Source organism: Bubalus bubalis, chromosome 2, assembly GCF_019923935.1.
Source record: "Bubalus bubalis isolate 160015118507 breed Murrah chromosome 2, NDDB_SH_1, whole genome shotgun sequence".
In the NCBI taxonomy this organism is placed as follows: Eukaryota; Metazoa; Chordata; class Mammalia; order Artiodactyla; family Bovidae; genus Bubalus; species Bubalus bubalis.
This window is the reverse complement of record NC_059158.1, coordinates 65,056,856-65,081,347: the sequence shown is the minus strand read 5'-3', so window position 1 is coordinate 65,081,347 and position 24,492 is coordinate 65,056,856. Positions and strand designations below refer to the sequence as shown.

At 38.0% G+C, this 24,492-nt stretch overlaps 1 long non-coding RNA gene across 15 annotated transcripts in view; it reads left to right on the top strand.

Moving 5' to 3' along the window:
* LOC123330649 overlaps positions 1 to 24,492 on the top strand; it is a 443,928-nt gene that overhangs the window by 167,372 nt on the left and 252,064 nt on the right. For all 15 annotated transcript variants that reach the window (XR_006546723.2, XR_006546725.2, XR_006546717.2 and 12 more), the window contains one exon: positions 14,281 to 14,367. This is a non-coding gene — a long non-coding RNA (uncharacterized LOC123330649). The remainder of the gene's footprint in view (positions 1 to 14,280; positions 14,368 to 24,492) is intronic.

Genomic DNA, 24,492 nt, shown 5'->3' with positions numbered 1-24,492 from the left:
TAATCCAGTGGATGTTGGCAATTTGACCTCTGTTACCTCTGCCTTTTCTAAATCCAGCATGAAAACCTGGAAGTTCACAGTTCAAGTACTGTTGAAATCTAGCTTGGAGGATTTTGAGCATTAATTTACTAGCATGTGAGATGAGTGCAATTGTGTGGTGGTTTGAGCATTCTTTGGCATTGCCTTTCTTTGGGATTAGAATGAAAGCGGATTTTTTTCAGTCCTGTGACCACTGCTGAGTTTTCCAAATTTGCTGACATATTCAGTGCAGCCATTTCACAGCATCATCTTTTAGGATTTGAAGTAGCTCAACTGGAATTCCATCACCCCCAGTAGCTTTTTTCGTAGTGATGCTTCCTAAGGCCCATTTGACTTTGCATTCCAGGATGTCTGGCTCTAGGTGAGTGATCACACCATTGTGATTATCTGGTTGTGAGGATATTTTTTGTATAGTTCTTCTGTGTATTCTTGCCACCTCTTCTTAATATCTTCTGCTTCTGTTAGGTCCATATGATTTCTGTCCTTTATTAAGCCCATCTTTGTATGAAATGTTCCCTTGCTATCTCTAATTTTCTTGAAGAGATCTCTAGTCTTCCCCATTCTATTGTTTTCCTATATTTCTTTGCACTGATCACTGAGAAAGCCTTTCTTATCTTTCCTTGCTATTCCGCAGAACTGTGAATTCAAATGGGTCTATCTTTCCTTTTTTCCTTTGCCTTTTGCTTCTCTTGTTTTCACAGCTATTTGTAAGGCCTCCTCAGACAACCTTTTTGCCTTTTTACATTTCTTTTTCTTGGTTATGGTCCTGATCCCTGTCTCCTGTACAATGTCATGAACCTCTGTCCATAGTTCATCAGGCAATCTGTCTGTCAAATCTAATCCCCTTCGTTCTATTTTTCTCTTCCACTGTATAATCATAAGGGATTTGATTTAGGTCATACCTGAATGTTCTAGTGGTTTTTCCTACTTTTTTTCCATTTAAGTCTGAATTTGTCCATAAGGAGTTCATAATCTGAACAACAGTCTGCTCCCAGTCTTGTTTTTGCTGACTGTATAGAGCTTCTCCATCTTTGCCTGTAAAAAATATAATTAATCTGATTTCAGTATTAACCATCTAGTGATGTTCACGTGTCGAGTCTTGCTTGCTATGACCAGTGCATTCTCTTGACAAAACTGTATTAGCCTTTGCCCTGCTTCTTCTGTACTCCAAGGCCAAATCTGCCTGTTACTTCAGGTATTTCTTGTCTTCCTACTTTTGCATTCCAGTACTGTATAATGAAAAGGACATCTTTTTTGGGTGTTAGTTCTAGAAGATTTTGTAGGTTTTCATAGAAACAATCAGCTTCAGCTTCTTTGGCATTACTTGTTGGGGCATAGACTTGGATTACTGTAATTTTGAATGGTTTGCCTTGGAAATGAACAGAGATCATTCTGTCGCTTTTGAGATTGCACCCAAGTACTGCATTTTGGAGTCTTTTGTTGAAAATGATGGCTACTCCAGTTCTTCTAAGGGATTCCTGCCCACAATAGTAGATATAATGGTCATCTGAGTTAAATTCACCCATTCCAGTCCATTTTAGTTTGCTAATTCCTACAATGTTGATGTTCACTCTGGCCATCTCCTGTTTGTACACTTCCAATTCTGAAAGAGATGGGAATGCCAGATCACCTGATCTGCCTCTTGAGAAATTTGTATGCAGGTCAGGAAGCAAAAGTTAGAACTGGACATGGAACAACAGACTGGTTCCAAATAGGAAAAGGAGTTCATCAAGGCTGTATATTATCACCCTGTTTATTTAACTTCTATGCAGAGTACATCATGAGAAATGCTGGACTGGAAGAAGCACAAACTGGAATCAATAGAAATATCAATAACCTCAGGGAGAAATATCAATAACCTCAGATATGCAGATGACACCACCCTTATGGCAGAAAGTGAAGAGGAACTCAAAAGCCTCTTGATGAAAGTGAAAGTGGAGAGTGAAAAAGTTGGCTTAAAGCTTAACATTCAGAAAACGAAGATCATGGCATCTGGTCCCACCACTTCATGGGAAATAGATGGGGAAAAAGGGGAAACAGTGTCAGACTGTATTTTTCTGGGCTCCAAAATCACTACAGATGGTGACTGCAGCCATGAAATTAAAAGACGCTTACTCCTTGGAAGGAAAGTTATGACCAACCTAGATAGCATATTGAAAAGCAGAGACATTACTTTGCCAACAAAGTTTCGTCTAGTCAAGGCTATGGTTTTTCCTGTGGTCATGTATGGATGTGAGAGTTGGACTGTGAAGAAGGCTGAGTGCCGAAGAATTGACTCTTTGCGATCCCATGAATCGCAGCACCCCAGGCCTCCCTGTCCATTACTATATCCTGGAGTTCACTCAAACTCATGTCCATTGAGTCGGTGATGCCATCCAGCCATCTCATCTTCTGTCATCCCCTTTTCCTCCTGCCCCCAATCCCTCCCAGCATCAGAATCTTTTCCAATGAGTCAACTCTTCACATGAGGTGGCAAAGTACTGGAGTTTCAGCTTTAGCATCATTGCTTCCAAAGAAATCCCAGGGCTGATCTCCTTTAGAATGGACTGGTTGGATCTCCTTGCAGTCCAAGGGACTCTCAAGAGTCTTCTCCAACACCACAGTTCAAAACCATCAATTCTTCGGTGCTCAGCTTTCTTCACAGTCCAACTCTCACATCCATACATGAGTACTGGAAAAACCATAGCCTTGACTAAACAGACCTTTGTTGGCAAAGTAATGTCTCTGCTTTTGAATATGCTATCTAGGTTGGTCATAACTTTTCTTCCAAGGAGTAAGCGTCTTTTAATTTCGTGGCTGCAGTCACCACCTGCAGTGATTTTGGAGCCCAAAAAGATAAAGTCTGACACTGTTTCCACTGTTTCCCCATGTATTTGCCATGAAGTGGTGGGACCAGATGCCATGATCTTAGTTTTCTGAATGTTGAGCTTTAAGCCAATTTTTTCACTGTCCTCTATCACTTCCATCAAGAGGCTTTTGAGTTCCTCTTCACTTTTTGCCATAAGGGTGGTGTCATCTGCATATCTGAGATTATTGATATTTCTCCCAGCAATCTTGATTCCAGCTTGTGCTTCTTCCAGCGCAGCGTTTCTCATGATGTACTCTGCATAGAAGTTAAATAAGCAGGGTGACAATATACAGCCTTGACGTACTCCTTTTCCTATTTGGAACCAGTCTGTTGTTCCATGTTTAGTTCTAACTGTTGCTTCCTGACCTGCATACAGGTTTCTCAAGAGGCAGGTCAGGTGGTCTGGTATTCTCATCTCTTTCAGAATTTTCCACAGTTTATGTGATCCACACAGTCAAAAGCTTTGGCATAGTCAATAAAGCAGAAATAGATGTTTTTTTTGGAACTCTCTTGCTTTTTTGATGATCCAGCGGATGTTGGCAATTTGATCTCTGTTTCCTCTGTCTTTTCTAAAACCAGCTTGAACATCTGGAAGTTCACGGTTGACGTATTGCTGAAGCCTGGCTTGGAGAATTTTGAGCATTACTTTACTAGCGTGTGAGATGAGTGCAATTGTGCAGTAGTTTGAGCATTCTTTGGCATTGCCTTTCTTTGGGATTAAATGAAAACTGACCTTTTCCAGTCCTGTGGCCACTGCTGAGTTTTCCAAATTTGCTGGCATATTGAGTGCAGCACTTTCACAGCATCATCTTCCAGGATTTGGAATAGCTCAACTGGAATTCCATCACCTCCACTAGCTTTGTTCGTAGTGATGATTTCTAAGGCCCACTTCACATTCCAGGATTTCTGGCTCTAGGTCAGTGATCATAGCATCGTGATTATCTGGGTCATGAGATCTTTTTTGTACAGTTCTTCTGTGTATTCTTGCCACCTCTTCTTAATATCTTCTGCTTCTGTTAGGTCCATACCATTTCTGTCCTTTATCAAGCCCATCTTTGCATGAAATGTTCCCTTGGTATCGCTAATTTTCTTGAAGAGATCTCTAGTCTTTCCCATTCTGTCGTTTCCCTCTATTTCTTTGCATTGATCGCTGAGGAAGGCTTTTTATCTCTTCTTGCTATTCTTTGGAACTCTGCATTCAGATGCTTATATCTTTCCTTTTCTCCTTTGCTTTTCACTTCTCTTCTTTTCACAGCTATTTGTAAGGCCTCCCCAGAGAGTCATTTTGCTTTTTTGCATTTCTTTTTCTTGGGGATGGTCTTGATTCCTGTCTCCTGTACAATATCACGAACCTTCATCCACAGTTCATCAGGCACTCTTATCAGATCTAGTCCCTTAAATCTATTTCTCACTTCCACTGTATAATCATAAGGGATTTGATTTAGGTCATAGCTGAATGGTCTAGTGGTTTTCCCTACTTTCTTCAATTTAAGTCTGAATTTGGCAATAAGGAGCTCATTATCTGAGCCACAGTCAGCTCTGAGTCTTGTTTTTGCTGAATGTATAGAGCTTCTCCATCTTTGGCTGCAAAGAATATAATCAATCTGATTTCGGTGTTGACCATCTGGTAATGTCCATGTGTAGAGTCTTCTCTTGTGTTGTTAGAAGAGGGTGTTTGCTATGACCAGTGAGTTCTCTTGGCAAAATTCTATTATCTTTTGCCCTGCTTCATTCTGTATTCCAAAGCCAAATTTCCCTGGTGCTCCAGGTGTTTCTTGACTTCCTACTTTTGCATTCCTGTCCCCTATAATGGAAAGGACATCTTTTTCCCTTCTCAGTATATCTTTAATCCAATTTTCTGTTGATGGGTGGGGCTGAGTTCCCTCCCTATTTTTTACCTTGGGCCAAATATGGTGCAAGTAATGAAGATAATGGCTACCTTCTTCAAAGGGTCCCATGCATGCACTGCTACACTCAGTGCCTCCAACCCTGCAGCAGGCCACGGCCAACTCACACCTCTGCTGGAGACTCCTGGACACTCACAGGCAAGTGTGGGTCAGCTATTCATTATTCTAGAGTTGCATCATGTTTGTTCTGACCAGAAATAGCAATGATTATTCTAATCTGAGTAATTACTAGAACTCTTTTAGAGGACAGTAGTTTTTATGTACCTTCAAGTATTTCAATTTTTGAAATACAATAGAAACTGTTTTACAAAACCAATACAATATTGTAAAGTAATTAGCTTCTAATTAAAATAAATAAATTTAAATTTAAAAATGACTTTTAGTTGCCAATTGTAACTATAGATGAAAAGTTTATATTTTATAGCTTGTAAAATAATTTTTAAATATTATAATTAGATTGTAAACAAAAAATGTTCTCATAGACCTTGTTGACATTTAATAATCTTGCATTATCAGCTTGAGAAATAGTTGTGGCTGTTGTTCAGTCACTAAGTTGTGTCTGACTATTTGCCATCTCATGGACTGTAGCACTCCAGGCTCCTCTGTCTACCACTATCTCCTAGAGTTTGCTCAAATTTGTGTCCTTTTAGGTGGTTTTGCTACCCAACCATCTCATTCTCTACCACCCCCTTCTTTTGCTGTCAATATTTCCTAGCTTCAGTGTCTTTTCTAATGAGTCAGCTCTTCACATCGGGTAGCAAACATATGAATATTTGGGGTTGATTTCCTTTAGAATTGACTGGTTTTATCTTTTAACAGTCAGAGGGACTTTCAAGTGTCTTCTCCAGCACTGCAATTTGAAAGCATCATTTCTTCGACACTCAGCCTTCCTATGGACCAACTATCACATCTCTACATGACTACTGGAAAAACCGTAGCTTTTACTTTTCAGACACTTGTTGGCAAAGTGGTGTCTCTGCTTTTTATGTGCTGTCTAGGTTTGTCATAGCTTTCCTTCTAAGGAGCAAGCATCTTTCCACTTCATGGTTGCAGTTACCATCCATAGTAATTTTGGAGCCCATGAAAATAAAACCTATCACTTCTTCCATTTTTCCATTTCTATTTGCTACAGTGATGGAACTGGATGCCATGATCTTGGCTTTTTTAATGTTGAGTTTCAAACAAGTTTTTTCACTCTTCTCTTTCACCCTCAACAAGAGGTTCTTTAGTTCCTCTTTACTTTCTACCATCAGAGTGGTATCATCTGCATATCTGAGGTTGCTGATATTGCTCCTGGCATTCTTGATTCCAACTTCTGATTCATCCAGACAGGCATTTCACATAATGTACTCTACATATAAATCAAATAAGCAAGGTGACAATATACAGCCTTATTGTACTCCTATCCCAATTTGGAACTGTTCATTTGTTCCATGTCTGATTTTAACTGTTGCTTCTTGATGCACATATAGGTATCTCAGGAGACAGTAAGCTGCTGTGGTACTCCCATCTCTTTAAGAATGTTCCAGTTTTTTTGTGATCCACACAGTTAAAGGCTTTATCATAGGCAATGAAGCCAATGTTTTTCAGAAAGCAGAAAATTCATTGCTTTCTCCATGACCCAATGAATTTTGGCAATTGGATCTATGGTTCCTCTGCCTCTTTGAAATCCAGCTTGTACATCTGGATGTTCTCAGTTCATGTACTGTTGAAGCCTAGCTTGAAGGATTTTGAGTATTACCTTGCTAGCATGTGAAATGAATGCAATTGCATAGTAGTTTGAACATTCTTTAGCATTGCTCTTCTTTGAGATTAGAGTGAAAACTGACTTTTCCAGTCCTGTGGTCATGGCTGAGTTTTCCAAATTTGCTGATATATTGAGTGGAACACTTTAACAGCATTATCTTTTAGGGTTTGAAGTAGCTCAGCTATAATTCCTTCACTTCCATTAGCTTTGTTCATAATAATGCTTCCTAAGGCCTACTCGACTTGACATTCCAGGATGTCTGGCTCTAGGTAAGTGATCATATCATTGTGGTTATCTAAGTCATTAAGATCTTTTTTGTATAGTTCTCTGTATTCTTGCTACTTCTTCTTAACCTCTCCTGCTTATCATAGGTCCTTACTATTTCTGTCCTTTTTCATACCTGTCCTTGAATGAAATGTTCCCTTAGTATCTCTAATTTTCTTGAAGAGATCTCTGGTCTTTCCCATACTATTGTTTCCCTCTATTTCTTTGCATTGTTCATTGAAGATGGCCTTCTTATCTCTCCTTGCTTTTCTCTGGTACTCTGCATCAGTTGTATAGTTATATCAGTTATAAGTTGTATCAGTTATATCTTTCCCTTTCTCCCTTGCCTTTCACTTCTCTTCTTTTCTCAGCTACTTGTAAAGCCTTATCAGACAACCACTTTGATTTTCTGCATTTCCTTTTCTTTGGGATGGTTTTGATCTTGTACTATTACAAGTACAAGTACAACCTCTTGTACTATTACAAACCTCCATACGTAGTTCTTCAGGCACTCTGTCTACCAGATCTAATCCCTTGAATGTATTCCTCACCTCCATTATATAATTATAAAGGATTTGATTTAGGTCATACCTCAATGATATGACCTTTACTTTTACCATCAGACACATCCACAACTGTCATTTATGCTTTGGGCAAGCTTCTTCATTCTGGAGCTATTAGTAATTGCTCTCTGCTCTTCCCCAGTAGCATATTGAACACCTTCTGACCTGCAGGGTTCATCTTCTGATATCATACATTTTTGACTTTTCATGTTGTCCATGGGGTTCTCCGAGCAAGAATACTGGAGTGGGTTGTCATTTATTCCTCCAGTGGACCACTTTTTGTCAGAACTTTCATTATGACCTGTCCATCTTGGGTGGCCCTGCACTGCATAGCTTGTAGCTTCATTGAGTTACACAAGCCCCTTTGCTACCACAAGGCTGTGATTTATGAAGGGGAGGGAAATAGTAGATTAAGTTAGTTTCAGGGGCTTCTTTCTAGCTTTGCTGTTGTCTGACTATATAGCAAGATAATAAATGGATGAGGAGTACAGAATGAGTATAATGTTTTAAACATCAAAACTGTTTGTAACAACAAAATAATTACTTTTCTTCCCTTATCCTAGAGTGGCATTTTTAGCTTGGCTAGGTGAGTGATGTTTGAATTAGAATTTAGTAAGACTGCAGAGTCTATCAAGTATTAGCAACTGGTCCAGAGACGGGCTGGCAAGGAAAGAAATAATGATGTGATCAAGTTGTTATTAACTCTGTTAGCAAGATAGCAGTGTTATCAATGGTACTGGGAGAATTGGGGGTCAAGAAAATGGTATCAATAAACCTGTAAGAGCACAGTAACACAATAGTGATCTCAGGAGCATTATAAATAGCATACTTGAGTGACAGTGTTATCTGAGAATACTGTTAATCATGCTTTTGAGTGACAGTAGTCTCTATGGCATTATAAGTGGTAGAGTTGAATGACAGGGCCATTAAGGATACTCTTAACAGAAATAGATGAGCATAAAGTAGTTTGGAATTCAGGTTCGCTTTGATGATTCAAGATTGTTTACACAGATTCTCAAGTCAAAGTCTTAAGAGAATTGGTTCAAACCTTTTAAAATTCACTTAAAAACTACAAGGGACATTTAAACACTTTGAAAGATCACAAAACGGATAGTCATTTATCCTTGTCACTTTATGTTCTCTGAGACACTTGTACATGTTGTAAAGTGCTGTATAAAATCTCCATCCTTTGCAACTAGACAGTCAAGATTATTCTCCCACTAGCTCTGTTCATATGTCATTATAAGACTAGATAGAAAGGGTATGATTGTTCTTAAGGAACATTATGAAGCAATGTTAAATTTCTCAACGAGTTTTGTTCTAGTAGAAAAGTAAGAAGGGATGCTCTGTTTATTGATTTATTTAAAGAATTTATTGTTAAGAAATCCAACTTTCTGTTGCATAAACCTTTCGAGTAGTGAAGATGACTGGTAGAGGATTAGGGCAGGACTAAAAAATCCCTTAAACAGAAATGCATAAGAAAAAGGTAAAGTGAGGTGTACAGTGTAATTTGGCATGCCTAAAAACATTATAGGAACTCTTAGGAAAGGAGGGGAGTATTAGTTCAGAGTAAAAGAACATTGGCTATGGTGGAATAGAATCTATCAAAAATTATACAGTACATATATGAGATGATTAAAAGTTGATGAAAAGTAGTCCATTGGGTTGGCCAGAAAGTTTGTTTGGGTTTTTTGTAACAACTTATGGAAATACCTGAACAAATTTTCTAGCCAATCCAATATGATATGGATAATGATTACCCAACAGAGAAACTAGATTATTTCACTGTTCAAAATATATATCATTTAAATTTATCTGTGATTTGTTTATCCAAGTTCTCAATTGCAACATTTGAAATGAATGAGATGTTTAGAACAAAGGGGAGGAGGAGGAAAATGCTGTTTTCTTGTTACAATACTAAGGAAGACAATCCTACTTGTATTTAATGCTCTGTGTACTAAGGAAGTTAAATGTCTTGCCAGGTACGGAAAAGTACAAATGACTAAGAACTGTGCTTTTTTAAGAGAGAAACACTAGGACCAGAATAACAGTAATACCCTTTTTAAAATAATGATAAGCAATAAGATTTGTTCACCAGTAAGCACATGTTTTTGTTTAGTTCTTATAGTTTGTTTCCCAAGCATGTAGTCATCTACAGAAAGGAATGCCAATCTCTTTGCAATTTGATAAATTGATTTTCTGTTTATAGTGAGTTCGAATCTGAGGGTACAATTCATAATGCTCTAAAATGCTTCCCTTTCTATTTTATACCATTGGATAATACACAACTTTGAATTCTTCTTGAGATAACATAAGCAGATCTAAGTTTCAAGTATAAAGAATTAAGAAAATAAACTTTTCAGCAACCACAAAAATTTGATCTCAATATATATATGTGTGTGGAATTTAACAAAGTTTAATTCAGTCCTTTTGGGAATAATAAAAATAAATAAATGGAAATTAGTACTTGAAACTACCATTGGACAGATGTGAGGGACAGAGGATGTATCAGAAGACCTTGAGAAAGCAAAGAGAGAAATTAAACTTGTTTTAGAACCACCCTCATACTGTACCCAATAGAAAGGATGGCTGTTGTATTGACAGAGCAAGAATCTGCATCAGTTCAGTTCAGTTCAGTCGCTCAGTTGTGTCCGACTCTTTGTGACCCCATGAATCACAGCACACCAGGCCTCCCTGTCTATCACCAACTCCTGGAGTTCACCCAGACTCATGTCCATCGAGTCAGTGATGCCATCCAGCCATCTCATCCTCTGTCGTCCCCTTCTCCTCCTGCTCCCAATCCCTCCCAGCATCAGGGTCTTTTCCAATGAATCAGCTCTTCGCATGAGGTGGCCAAAGTACTGGAGTTTCAGCTTTAGCATCATTCCTTCCAAAGAAATCCCAGGGCTGATCTTCAGAATGGACTGGTTGGATCTTCTTGCAGTCCAAGGGACTCTCAAGAGTCTTCTCCAACACCACAGTTCAAAAGCATCAATTCTTCATAGGGTAGAACTGTCACCACTAATAAAACCAGAAAGGCTTGAGCATTTAGGCAAACACAAATGCAGAACATCTGTTATTTACAGAAAGTTGTAGAATTGTATAAGCTCCTGGGCTTCAGAATTTGTGGGCATGGGAATATATTGACCCCTCATGTTTCTCATGAGAAGTTATGCTAAAAAAGGAATTAAGTGTACATTGCACCTAATTGTTCATTTAAAATGCTTAGCAAGACCCTTATATGGCCATTAGTTAGTGTTTTCATTCAGATTGTTGCAGTGTACATAGAAATATTAGAGTCTGTAGGACTGCTTCATGTCTTATGTACCTGACCTCCATCATCCTTGAGGGTTTGTGTTCATTAACTTAATTTTTCTACTATAGATTTTATAGAATCTCAATTGAATATTTTAATACTATTATATTTTTACTTTTCACTTGAATCATATGCATGATATATATTTAAAAATATTCTAACTTTTCAGAATAACTAACTTTTCATGAATAGTTTCAGAAACTATTCATCTGTTTAGTATATGCCACTTTTCATTTCTTTTATTATTATAGGTGCTGACTTAACAATTATATAAAATACCTTTAGAGGCTTACTATGTACAGGCACCTTATATACATTATTCTTAATTGTCCTAATAACACTACAGGATAATATTTTTCTAAGTTTAGAGGTGATTCCTAGCTGGTAAGGGAAATGTATGGAAGATCAGGGCCTCAAAGACCCAAGGTTTTACCACACTGTATGTACTGTACTGTTAGGCATGAAGTAAGAACTATTGGATCTGAACAGAGAAGCAAAGCCATTATGTAGGACTAGAATAAAGGATTTATTATGGAAGTTTGACCTTACACACTGTGTCAGCTGGTCAAACGCTCAATGTAATTACTATTCTGTGTCTGGTGTTGGATCTAAATTCAACAGTTAGGAAGTTGGAAACAGAAGATGGATGTGAAGTGGGCTTGAACAAGAATCAGCTGGAACTCATGAGGATGAGCTGGACTGCATTATGATCAACTGGAACCTGAATCTATTTCTTACCACCTCCAAGGCTGCAGTTTCAGTGATGCAGCGATGTGTGCAAGAAGCAGGCACATGTGGCTCAGAAGCTGCATGTGCACATGGACCAGGACTGGGAGAAGATGAAGGAGGAAATCTAAAGGGATCTGGAGGAGTTGCTGGGACAGCTGCAACTTCAAGACAACAAAGTGAATGAGTTAGGTCAGTGATGACTTTGTGAGCTGCAGCAAAGCAAGACCTCCCACTCAACCTCTGAGCAAAAACATGGCTACTCTCCTTCCCTTCTGTCTTCCCAGCCTTGCAGTTTTCTCTGGTAGTCAGTCTTGACCCAGAGACATAGCAGGGGCAGGATTACTGAGAAACACAAATTCCAGCTTAGCTAAATCGACACAGTACAAAACAACTACATTTAGTCGTAGACATGACCAGTTTTCTTGTAAGAAAATTATATGGAAATATGTTAAAGAAATGATACCTTGAACTTTCACATTTATTTTTCCCTATTCACTACATGATTATGTCTCAGTCTACCAGGCAAACAGCTGTGTATAGCATTATTTTCCAGGAGAGGAAGAGAAAGATGCAGTTTTGTTTACTATATATACTATCTTTTATATTTTATGTAGGGAAGGTCAAAACAGTAAAATTCATTGACTAAGGTTTTGAACCATTGAAAATTCTATTTGAAATATTTTGTAACTCCAACTAGAGTTATTTATAATTCTAATGAGTTCTGCATGAAAGGAGAAAATGATAATATCATTAGAGACGAGAGATTGAGCCGTTGTTCTACTTTGTGGTTGCAGTTTCCAAATATAAGCAGGAAATTTTTGTAGGAGTCAATGTGCCCTAATAATATTTTAGAAATGATACTTTAGTACAAAGAAATGCACCTAATAACTTCTAGAGAAAGGGATATAAGGTGTCTATACACAGGCACCCTGCTTTATGGTATAGATAAAGGAGTTAAGATTAAAATTACAAAGTTTCCGTATGCCAGATGTTTGTATGGACATGCAAAAAGTCAGCTCAGAGCATATGTAGCATTTGTATGGATCAAATCCAGAGATGGTAACAACTGCTGTGTGTCTCTTGCATGCATGTAATAGCATACTTTAAGATATCTTATTACAAATATTCTGTGGAGTCTTAGGACATCATAGCTATCTAAAGGGGTAATTCTTTTTTTAAATATGAAAATCTTGTTGAAGAAGCTGTAGAAAAGATAGATAAACAAGAAAAAATTTCTGGTAGTATTAGCTAAGAGATATGAAGCAACAATTAGAACTAGACATGGAACAAGAGACTGGTTCCCAATCAGGAAAGGAGTATGTCAAGGCTGTATATTGTCACCCTGCTTATTTAACTTATACGCAGGGTACATCATGAGAAACGCTGGACTGGAGGATGCACAAGATGGAATCAAGATTGCCGGGAGAAATATCAAAAACCTCAGATATGTAGACAACACCACCTTTATGGCAGAAAGTGAAGAACTAAAGAACCCCTTGATGAAAGTGAAAGTGGAGAGTGAAAAAGTTGGCTTAAAACTCAACATTCAGAAAACTAAGATCATGGCATCCAGTCCCATCACTTCATGGCAAATAGATGGGGAAACAGTGGAAACAGTGGCTGACTTTATTTTTTGGGGCTCCAAAATCACTGCAGATGGTGATTACAGCCATGAATTAAAAGATGCTTACTCCTTGGAAGTAAAGTTATGACCAACCTAGACAGCATATTAAAAAGCAGACATTACTTTTACAATAAAAGTCCATCTAGTCAAGGCTATGGTTTTTCCAGTAGTCATGTATGGATGCGAGAGTTGGACTATAAAGAAAGCTGAGCGCCAAAGAATTGATGCTTTTAAACTGTGGTGTTGGAGAAGACTCTTGAGAGTCCCTTCGACTTCAAGGAGATCCAACCATTCCATCCTAAAGGATATCAGTCCTGGGTATTTATTGGAAGGACTGATGTTGAAGCTGAAACTCCAATACTTTGGCCACCTGATGCGAAGAATGGACTCACTGGAAAAGACCCTGATGCTGGGAAAGATTGAGGCAGGAGGAGAAGGGGATGACAGAGGATGAGATGGCTGGATGGCATCACTGACTCAATGGACAGGAGTTTGGGTAAACTCTGGGAGTTAAAGATGGACAGGGAGGCCTGGAATGCTGTCGTTCATGGGATTGCAAGGAGTCAGATACAATTGAGCGACTGAACTGAACTGAATCCATTTTGGGTAACAAATTACTCTAAAATTTAGCAGCTTAATACAACACACATTATGTCAGCGTTTCTGTAGGTCATAAATCTGGGTAGGACTTAGCTGAGTTCTCTGCTTCATTGTTGTGAGAACAAGGCTGTAATCAAGGTGTTGGCGCAGGTCTGTATTCCCATCTGAAGTCTCTACTGAGAACGGATCTGTTTCATACTCACTCCATGGCTGTAGCAGGGTATTGAATGGAGGTTGCCCTCCTTTCTTTACCACGTGGTCTTCTCCCACATAATAATATGCTTCCTTAAAGTATGCAAGCTAAGAAAGTGATGGAGTCTGCCAATGAGATGGAAATTATGAACTTTTGTAACTTATTCACAGACGTTATACCCCCTGAACAATGCTGTTTTCCAGTTTCTGGAAAAAAACAAATTATATTAATATTAGAGGACAGGGACCGTTGAACTGCTTTGGAGGTCCTCTACCACCATCAATTCTCAGTCAGCTTTTAACCAGAGACAGTGCCCCTGGGAAATGTAGCTTATCCTAGATGAGTTGCTACTTTATAAAGCCGTAACAGGCTCTGTCTTCTAATGCAAATTTCCTATCTCGTTGGCTTACCTCAATAAAGATTTGTATTTTGTTTTTGATCTCTTGTCAGAATGATGCAGTCATTGGAGCAGGGGCTCTGGTACCAGGATCCTTCCACCCAGTGACTTCATGAGTGGAAATTCCCAACTACCCAGAGGTAAGGAATTTTGTTTTCTGAAAGACGTCTTTGCAACTCTATTCTCATTTTCTCTCTCTTTACCCCCACTCCATTCCTTCCTCCTTCTCAACACGTGTGCACACAAACACAAATATGTGTATTCTATGTGGTATTTTATGATTTTTTAAACCTATAAACAGCATCATTAAGATATTACTGAAATCTTTCTGTGGATACTCACACACATCTATGGTATAATCATAAATATTTAAATATTTAATTCTATGGCTCTCAGTAGTTTTATCATTGTACATTTAGGCTGCCTCCTTATTCCATTAGTTTAACTGCTAGAAGTGGAATTGCTGAGTAAAGAGTTTAAATATTTTTAAGTTTTCAGTGGGAGTTATTAAAAAATTATCAATTTACATTCATATTAGTGATACATGATTGTATCTGTTCATCTATGCCAGTGATGGGGATTAACTTATTTTAAATGCTTTCTAACTTGTATTGAATAGCATCTCTTAATTTTCATTTTTTTTTAATGTAGTAAAACTTTTTTTTGAGTGGGAGACGTTGTATACTTACTTGTCAGTGCATATAATTTACCATATATTTATCGGAAAAAGTGTTTCCTAATTTTCAAGAGTGCTTCCTATATTAACAACAATACTTTTCATGCATATATTTTAAAAGTAATTAATAATCTTTTCATCATAAGAACCTCTAGTTGGTCCTTATAAATATGCTGGTAGGAATATTACTTGTTTTGAAACTTGTAGGTTCTTTTGGAGTAACATAAGTTTTGTGTCATGTGTTAATGATTGAAATGAATTCCCTTAGTTATACCTGTCAAAACTTCATATGGATTGTAGTCATCTTAAATCCAGAGTTTGGACAGTTAATCATTGGAAAGTACTATTTAACAGCACTTTTTTGCCATCCTAAATGTAGAATTGATGAGCCATTTCATTAAAGGATTCTCTATCACCCCCAATTTATCTGTCATTTACTTTAAAAATGATTTTATTTTTTACTGAATAATTTATTTACAGGGCAACAATGGAGAAACAGACATAGAGAATAGACTTATGGACATGGGGAGAGGGGAGAAGAGGGTGAGATGTATGGAGGAGTAACATGGAAACTTACATTACCGTATGTAAAATAGATAGCCAATGGGAATTTTCTGTATAGGTCAGAAAACTCAAACAGGAGCTCTATATCAACCTAGAGGGGTGGGATGGGGAGGGAAATGGGAGTGGGGTTCAAAAGGGAGGGGATATATGTATACCTATGGCTGATTCATGTTGAAGTTGACAGAAAATAGCAAAATTCTGTAAAGCAATTATCCTTCAATAAAAAATAAGTTAATTTAAAAAATGATTTTATCTTGAAAAATCATTTTAGGGAAGAGGTGCAAAGACTGTACAGACATTTCCTATATACCTGTCACCCAACTTCCTCTCATTTTAACATTTTATATATATATATATATATATATATTCATAGTTCAGTTATTAAAACTAAGATCTTAACATTGGTTAAGACTGGTTCCTCTTTTCTCCCTTTCTCTGTTAGAAGTGAAACACTAATTTGAGTTCATTCTCAAGGTGAAAGAAATTAAGATCTCCTCCTGTAGAGAGGAGTATCAAAGTATTTGTAGGCATATCTTAAAACCAACACAGTAATGAATACTTTGCAGAACTGTGATTATTTGTTTTTCTTTAAACCGTTGTTCAGTACTTGTAGCAATCCTTGGTAGATCATTCCTTTCCCAATTATTATTGTGATATTCTAGTGGTGATTCTCTATTTTCCTCATTTATTCTGTGTTCATTAATTAGAAGTCTTCTTTAAGGAAAATATCACTTTACCCTCTATTTATTCACTTATTTATGCAGTCATTTATATTAATATGAAATTATAAATTTTCTCTTTGGGTTATAATCAATAGTGTCATTATTTTGTTACTCAAATTATTTTAGCTTTGACATTGAGTGTTCTTTTGGGTTCGCTTCTATGTCCTTTTGACATAACTCTGTCTTTTAAAAATTTTTTAGCACATTTTTATTTTTAGGCACCACAGAATGCACCAGGTTCATCTTGAAAAATTTTTATAGTATTTATATGACTTTTAATTAGTCTTTTCATTAAACATTTTCATTTTTCAATTGATGTATAGTATAATATGTTGATCTCAGGCGTACAACATGATTTGATATTTATAATTGCAAAATTATCACCACAAGTCTAGTTAACATTTGTCCTGGTGTATAGTAACAAAAATTGTTTTCTTGTGATGAGAACTTAAAAGATTTACTTTTAGCAGTTTTCAAATATACAATAGAGTATTATTAACTATAGTCACTGTGTTGAACATTACACCCCAGTGACTTATTTAGAAACCCAAAGCTTGTGCTTTTGACCTCCTTCAACTTTTTCCCCAGTCACCTCTACCCTGAACCTCTGTTTGCTTTATTTTGTTTTTTAATTTAATTTTTATTGAAGTATAGTTGATTTATAATGCTGTGCTAATTTCTGCTGTATAGCAAAGTGACTTAGTTATGCACATATATACATAAAAAGATGCTAAACATTGCTAATTATTAGAGAAATGGAAATAAAAACTACAATGAGTTATCACCTCACATTGGTCAGAATGACCATCATTAAAAACTCTACAAATAATTAATACCAGAGAGGGTATGAAGAAAAGAAAATCTTCATACACTGTCTTTGGGAATGTAAGTTGGAAAACAGTTTGGAGTTCCCTCAGAAAACTAAAAATAGAATTATGATATGACCCAGTAATCCCAATTCTGGGCATATATCCAGACAAAACTATAATTCAAAAAGATATGGTATGAACACCACTGTGTTCATAGCAGCCCTATTCACAATAACCATGACATGGAAACAACCTCAGTTCAGTTCAGTTCAGTTGCTCAGTTGTGTCCAACTCTTTGTGACCCCATGAACCACAGCACGCCAGGCCTCCCTGTCCATCACCAACTCCTGGAGTTCACTCAAACTCATGTCCATTGAGCCTATAATGCCATCCAGCCATCTCATCCTCTGTTGTCCCCTTCTTCTCCTGCCCTCCATCTTTCCTGGTATCAGGGTCTTTTCAACTGAGTCAGTTTTTCACATCAGGTGGAAACAACCTACACGTCCATCAACAGGTGAATGGGTGAAGAAGATATAGTTTATATATATAAAACACTGAGCATCTTTTCATGTGCCTACTGGCCATCTGTATGTCTTCTCTGGAGAAATATCTATTTAAATCTTTGCCGATTTTTGATTGTGTTGTTTGTTTTGTCATTGTTGAGTTATTTGAGCTATTTGTCTATTTTGGAGATTAAGCTCTTGTCCGTCACATCATTTGCAAATATTTTCTCCCATTCTGTAGGTTTTTTTGTTTTTGTTTGGTTGGTTGGTTTCCTTTGCTGGGAAAAAACTTATAAGTTTTGTTTAGGTCCCATTTGCTTTTGTTTCCACTGGAAGACTGACCTAAGAACACATTGGTACAATTTATGTCAGAGAATGTTTTGCCTATGCTCTCTTCTAGTTTTACAGTGTCATGTCTTACTTTAACATTCTTCATATAAATGAGATCATATGGTCATATGGTATTTTTCTTTCTTGGGCTAACTCATTTTACTTAACATAATGACCTCAAGATACATCAGATTGCAATATTTTATTATTTTTCATGGTTGAGTTATACTCCATTACTTATGTATACCACATTTTATTTGTCCATCCATCCTTTAATGGTCCTTTAGGTTGTTTTCAGACTCATATTTTCTCTTTCCTAGGCCTAGAATAAGCCTTTTACTGGAGAATTGTAGAGATCATGGTCTGGATACTAACTGTGCTTCTTGCTACTAGGGCTTGACTTCTAGATCTCCTCAGCAGATAGAGGTAGCAATATGCATGCATGTATGTATGTTAACCTGCATGTACACACATTATTTGTACAGTTTTATCTGTTGTATGGGCTTTCCTGGTGGCTTAGATGTTAAAGAATCTGCCTGCAATGTGGAAGACCTGGATTTGTTCCCTGGGTTGGGAAGATCCCCTGGAGGAGGGCATGGCAACTCACTCCAGTATTCTTGCCTGGAGAATCCCCATGGACAGAGGAGCCTGGTGGGCTATACAGTCCATGAGTAATAAAGAACAGGACATGACTGAGTAACTAAGTACACATGCTTCTGTAGTGTGTGTGTGTGTGTGTGTGTGTGTGTGTGTATATATATATATATATATATATAGTCTGTGTGTGTGTGTATATTTAAATAAACATGAGTTCATAGTGATACCATCAACTCCAGTTCAGGATCACAGATTGTAACTTCTTCCTGGGACAGTGAGAATTCTGGTTATGTCTATATACATTATGTTTGTCTTTTCAGCTCTAGAATAGGAGTAAAATAGTTTCATATTGCTTACTTTTGTACCCCTCTATATTAGATGGGAATACCAGACCACCTGACCTGTCTCTTAAGAAACCTATATATAAGTCAGGAAGCAACAGTTAGAACTGGACATTGAACAACAGACTGGTTCCAAACAGGAAAAGGAGTACGTCAAGGCTGTATATTGTCACCCTGTTCATTTAACTTATATGCAGAGTACATCATGAGAAATGCTGGGCTGAAAGAAGCACAAGCTGGAATCAAGATTGCTGGGAGAAATATCAATAACCACAGATATGCAAATGACACCACCCTTATGGCAGAAAGTAAAGAAGAACTAAAAAGCCTCTTGATGAAAGTGAAAGAGGAGAGTGAAAAAGTTGGCTCAAAGCTCAACATTCAGAAAACTAAGATCATGGCATCTGGTCCCATCACTTCATGGCAAATAGATGGGGAAACAGTGGAAACAGTGGCAGACTTTATTTTTTTGGGCTCCAAAATCACTGCAGATGGTGACTGTAGCCATGAAATTAAAAGACGCTAACTCCTTGGAAGGAAAGTTATGACCAACCTAGATAGTACATTAAAAAGCAGAGACATTATTTTGCCAAAAAAGGTCCATCTAGTCAAGGCTATGGTTTTTCCTGTGGTCATGTATGAATGTGAGAATTGGACTGTGAAGAAAGCTGAGTGCCAAAGAATTGATGCTTTTGAATTGTGGTGTTGGAGAAGACTTGAGAGTTCCTTGGACTGCAATAAGATCCTACCAGTCCATCCTAAAGGAGATCAGTCCTGGGTGTTCAATGGAAGGACTGATATTGAAGCTGAAACTCCAACACTTTGGCCACCTCATATGAAGAGTTGACTCCTTGGAAAAGACCCTGATGCTGGGAGGGATTGGGAGGGATTGATGCTGGGCAGGAGTAGAAGGGGATGACAGAGGATGAGATGGCTGGATGGCATCACCAACTTGATGGGCATGAGTTTGGGTAAACTCTGGGAGTTGGTGATGGACAGGGAGGCCTGGTGTGCTGCGATTCATGGGGTTGCAAAGAGTTGGACACGACTGAGAGATGAAATACGAACTATATTAGTTTCCTAGGGTTTCTGTAACTAAGTACCCAAAACTGGTTGGCTTAAAAAGATAAATATAGTCTCTCATAACTCGGCAGGCTAAAAGTCTAAAAGCAAAGTTGGTTTCTTCTAGAGGCTCTAACGGACAATCTGCTCTGAGTTTTTGATGTTTGCAGTAATCCTCAGTGTTCTTGGACTTGCAGATGAGTAATTCCAGTCTCTGCCTTCAACACTCCTTGATTTTTCTCCTTGTATGTTTCTGTCGAAATGTTCCTCTTCTTACAGGGACATCAACCATTGGGGCCTGCTCTAATTCAGTACTACCTCATTTAACTTGATTATATCTGCAAAGAACTAACTTCCAAATAAGGTTACTTTCACACATTCTAAGTAGACCTGCATTTTGGGGGGGAACTCTTCAACCCAGTGAGAAACAAAGTAACTTACAGGTGTATAGAGTTTGCGTACAATCCTTTTTGTTGTTAACCTTAGTAAGTTTATCAAATTACAGTCATACAAGGTTACTGGTACCAGTTCTTTAGTGTCTTTTATGTCTCACATGTATAAAATAGATTCATTTGTCACAGTTTGCACTGGATTAGGCACTTGTCCTGGAGAAGGCAATGGCACCCCACTCCAGTACTCTTGCCTGGAAAATCCCATGGATGGAGGAGCCTGGTGGGCTGCAGTCCATGGGGTCGCTAAGAGTCAGACACGACTGAGCGACTTCACTTTCACTTTTCACTTTCATGCATTGGAGAAGGAAATGGCAACCCACTCCAGTGTTCTTGCCTGGAGAATCCCAGGGACGGAGGAGCCTGGTGGGCTGCCATCTCTGGAGTTGCACAGAGTCGGACATGACCAAAGTGACTTAGCAGCAGCAGCAGCAGCCTTCTTTTAATTAGAAATATAAGATATATCTATTTTATTCCATAAACCATAGAGTTTTTCATTTTTATTGCTGTGCAGTATTCTGTTATATGGATTTGCTGGTTTATTTATCTATTTTCTTGTTTAAGAAAGTCTGTGTTATTTCAAGTTGTGGCAATTATGAGTAGAACTGCTATAAATATTAATGTACAAATTTTCATATAAGGTGTTTTCAATTTATTTTAGTAAATACCTAGGAGTGGGATTGCTGACCTTGTTTATAAAATTCCTATCTAGTTATCCTTCATTCTAGTAATTTTCTCCAGGCATATACAAAACTAATCACAATTAACACTACTTTTGTGTGGCAGTGGCCAGAAATCTGGTCTGGAACCTCTTGTTTTGGAGTGATAAAACTTGGAAAGAATTATTCTTTCCAATAAAAATCCATTTTAATCAAAAATTACTACAAAACTGTTACTCCCTCATTGACCTTACTAGTAGAGAGGGAGCTGGAGATGGACATTATATAAAAAAAAAAGAGTAGTATGAGAATTTCTTATTAGTAATATCTTTTATGTTTTATTTCATAAGAAAAGATGTACCTGAGCATATTCTGTTGCATTACAGCTTAAAGTTTAAACCTTATTATTAAAAAATGCATCAGATCAGATCAGATCAGATCAGTCACTCAGTCATGTCCGACTCTTTGCGACCCCATGATCCGCAGCACACCAGGCCTCCCTGTCCATCACCGACTCCCGGAGTTCACTCAGACTCACGTCCATCAAATCAGTGATGTCATCCAGCCATCTCATCCTCTGTCGTCCCCTTCTCCTCTTGCCCCCAATCCCTCCCAGCATCAGAATCTTTTCCAATGAGTCAGCTCTTTGCATGAGGTGGCCAAAGTACTGGAGTTTCAGTTTTAGCATCATTCCTTCCAAAGAAATCCCAGGGCTCATCTCCTTTAGAATGGACTGGTCGGATCTCCTTGCAGTCCAAGGGACTCTCAAAAGTCTTCTCCAACACCACAGTTCAAAAGCATCAATTCTTTGGCGCTCAGCCTTCTTCACAGTCCAACTCTCACATCCATACATGACCACAGGAAAAACCATAGCCTTGACTAAACAAACTTTTGCTGGCAAAGTAATGTCTCTGCTTTTGAATATGCTATCTAGGTTGGTCATAACTTTCCTTCCAAGGAGTAAGCATCTTTTAATTTCATGGCTGCAGTCACCATCTGTAGTGATTTTGGAGCCCAGAAAAATAAAGTCTGACACTGTTTCCACTGTTTCCCCATCTATGTCCCATGATGCATGCTATTTATTAAAAATACAATTCATTTGTTAAAAATGAATAGTGAACCTCAGTTTAAGTAATTTATTTTGACAGTTTATTAGAGGACTACATTCTAGAACTTGTTATGAGGTTTTTATAGAGAGTATTGCTATGGAAAGTCTCAAATCCATGTTGATCTGGTTGACTTCACATGTGCACTTGGTGTAAGAAACCAGGTTTTGGTGCCAAATCTCCTAAGTCTCTTTTTCTTTTTCCCCTCTTTTCATCTCTCATCCTTCCCCTCCTCTCCTATCCCCTTCTTTATTTTAATATGTCCCTCCCTTCCTCTCACTTCCCTCTCTTTTTTCTTATTTTTCACCTATGTATATATGTGTGTGTGTGTGTGTGTGTGTGTGTGTATATATATATATATATATATATATATATATATATATATCTCGCTTACTATGTTCCAAGAGCTCAGTTCAGTTCAGTCGATCAATCATGTCCTACTCTGCAACCTCATGGACTGAAGCATGCCAGGCTTCCCTGTCCATCACTAACTCCTGGAGTTTACTCAAAGTCATGTCCATTGAGTTGGTGATGCCATCAGCCATCTCAACCTCTGTCGTCCCTGTCTCCTCCTGCCCTCAAACTTTCCTAGCATCAGGGCCTTTTCAAATGAGTCAGCTCTTTGCATCAGGTGGCCAGATTATTGGAGTTTTAGCTTCAACATCAGTCCTTCCAATGAACAACCAGGAACAACCAGGACTGATATCCTTTAGGGTGGACTGGTTGGATCTCTTGCAGTCCAAAGGACTCTCAAGAGTCTTCTCCAACACCACAGTTCAAATCATCAACTTTTCGGCACTCAGCTTTCTTTAGAGTCCATCTCTCACATCCATACGTGACTACTGGAAAAACCATAGCCTTGACTAGGTGGACCTTTGTTGACAAATGTCTCTGCTTTTTAATATGCTGTCTAGGTTGGTCATAACTTTCCTTCCAAGGAGTAAGCGTCTTTTAATTTCATGGCTGCAGTCATCATCCACAGTGATTTTGGAGCTCCAGAAATAAAGTCTTCCACTGTTTCCCCATCTATTTACCATGAAGTAATGGTACAAGATGCCACTATCTTAGTTTTCTGAATGTTGAGCTTTCAGCCAACTTTTTCACTCTTCTCTTTCATTTTCATCAAGAGGCTCTTTAGTTCTTCACTTTCTGCCATAAGGGTGGTGTCATCTGCATATCTGAGGTTATTGACATTTTTTCCAGCAATCTTGATTCCAACTTGTGTTTCATCCAGGCCAGCCTTTCTCATGATGTACTCAGCATATAAGTTAAATAAGCAGGGTGACAACATACAGCCTTGATGTACTCCTTTCTTGATTTGGATCCAGTCTATTGTTCCATGTCCAGTTCTAACTGTTGCTTCTTGACCTGCATACAGATTTCTTAGGAGGCAGATCAGGTGGTCTGGGAATCCCATCTCTTGAAGAATTTCCCACAGTTTGTCATGATCCATGCAGTTAAAGGCTTTGGCATAGTCAGTAAAGCAGAAATAGATGTTTTTCTTGAACTCTCTTGCTTTTTCGATGATCCAATGGATCAATTTGATCTCTGGTTCCTCTGCTTTTATAAATCCAACTTGAACATCTGGAAGTTTATGGTTCATGTATTGTTGAAGCCAGGCTTGGAGAATTTTGAGCATTACTTTAGCATGTGAGATGAGTGCAATTGTGTGGTAGTTTGAGCATTCTTTGGTATTGCCTTTCTTTGGGACTGGAATGAACTGACCTTTTCCGGTCATGTGGCCACTGCTGAGTTTTCCAAATTTGCTGACATATTGAGTGCAGGTCTTTCACAGCATCATCTTTTAGGATCTGAAATAGCTCAACTGGTATTCCATCACTTCCACTAGCTTTGTTAATAGTGATGCTTCCTAAGGCCCACTTGACCTCACATTCCAGGATGCCTGGCTCTAGGTGAGTGACCATTTTGCTTTTTTTGCATTTCTTTTTCTAGGGGATAGTCTTGATCCCTATTTCCTGTACAATGTCCAAACCTCCGTCCATAGTTCTTCAGGCACTCAATCTATCAGATCTAGTCCCTTAAATCTATTTCTCACTTCTGCTGTATAATCGTAAGGGATTTGATTTAGGTCATACCTGAATGGTCTAGTGGTTTTCCCTATTTTCATCAATTTAAGTATTAATTTGGCAATAAGTAGTTCATGATCTGTGCCACAGTCAGCTCCCGGTCTTGTTTTTGCTGACTGTATATAGGTTCTCCATCTTTGGCTGCAAGAATATAATCAGTCTGATTTTGGTGTTGACCATCTGGTTATGTTCATGTGTAGAGTCTTCTCTTGTGTTGTTGAAAGAGGGTGTTCCAAGAGCTATTCTAAGTTTTAAATATTAACTCACTTAATCCATTTATTTTTTTTTCTTTTTTTTTTAAATTTAAATTTATTTATTTTAATTAGAGGCTAATTACAGTATTGTATTGGTTTTGCCGTA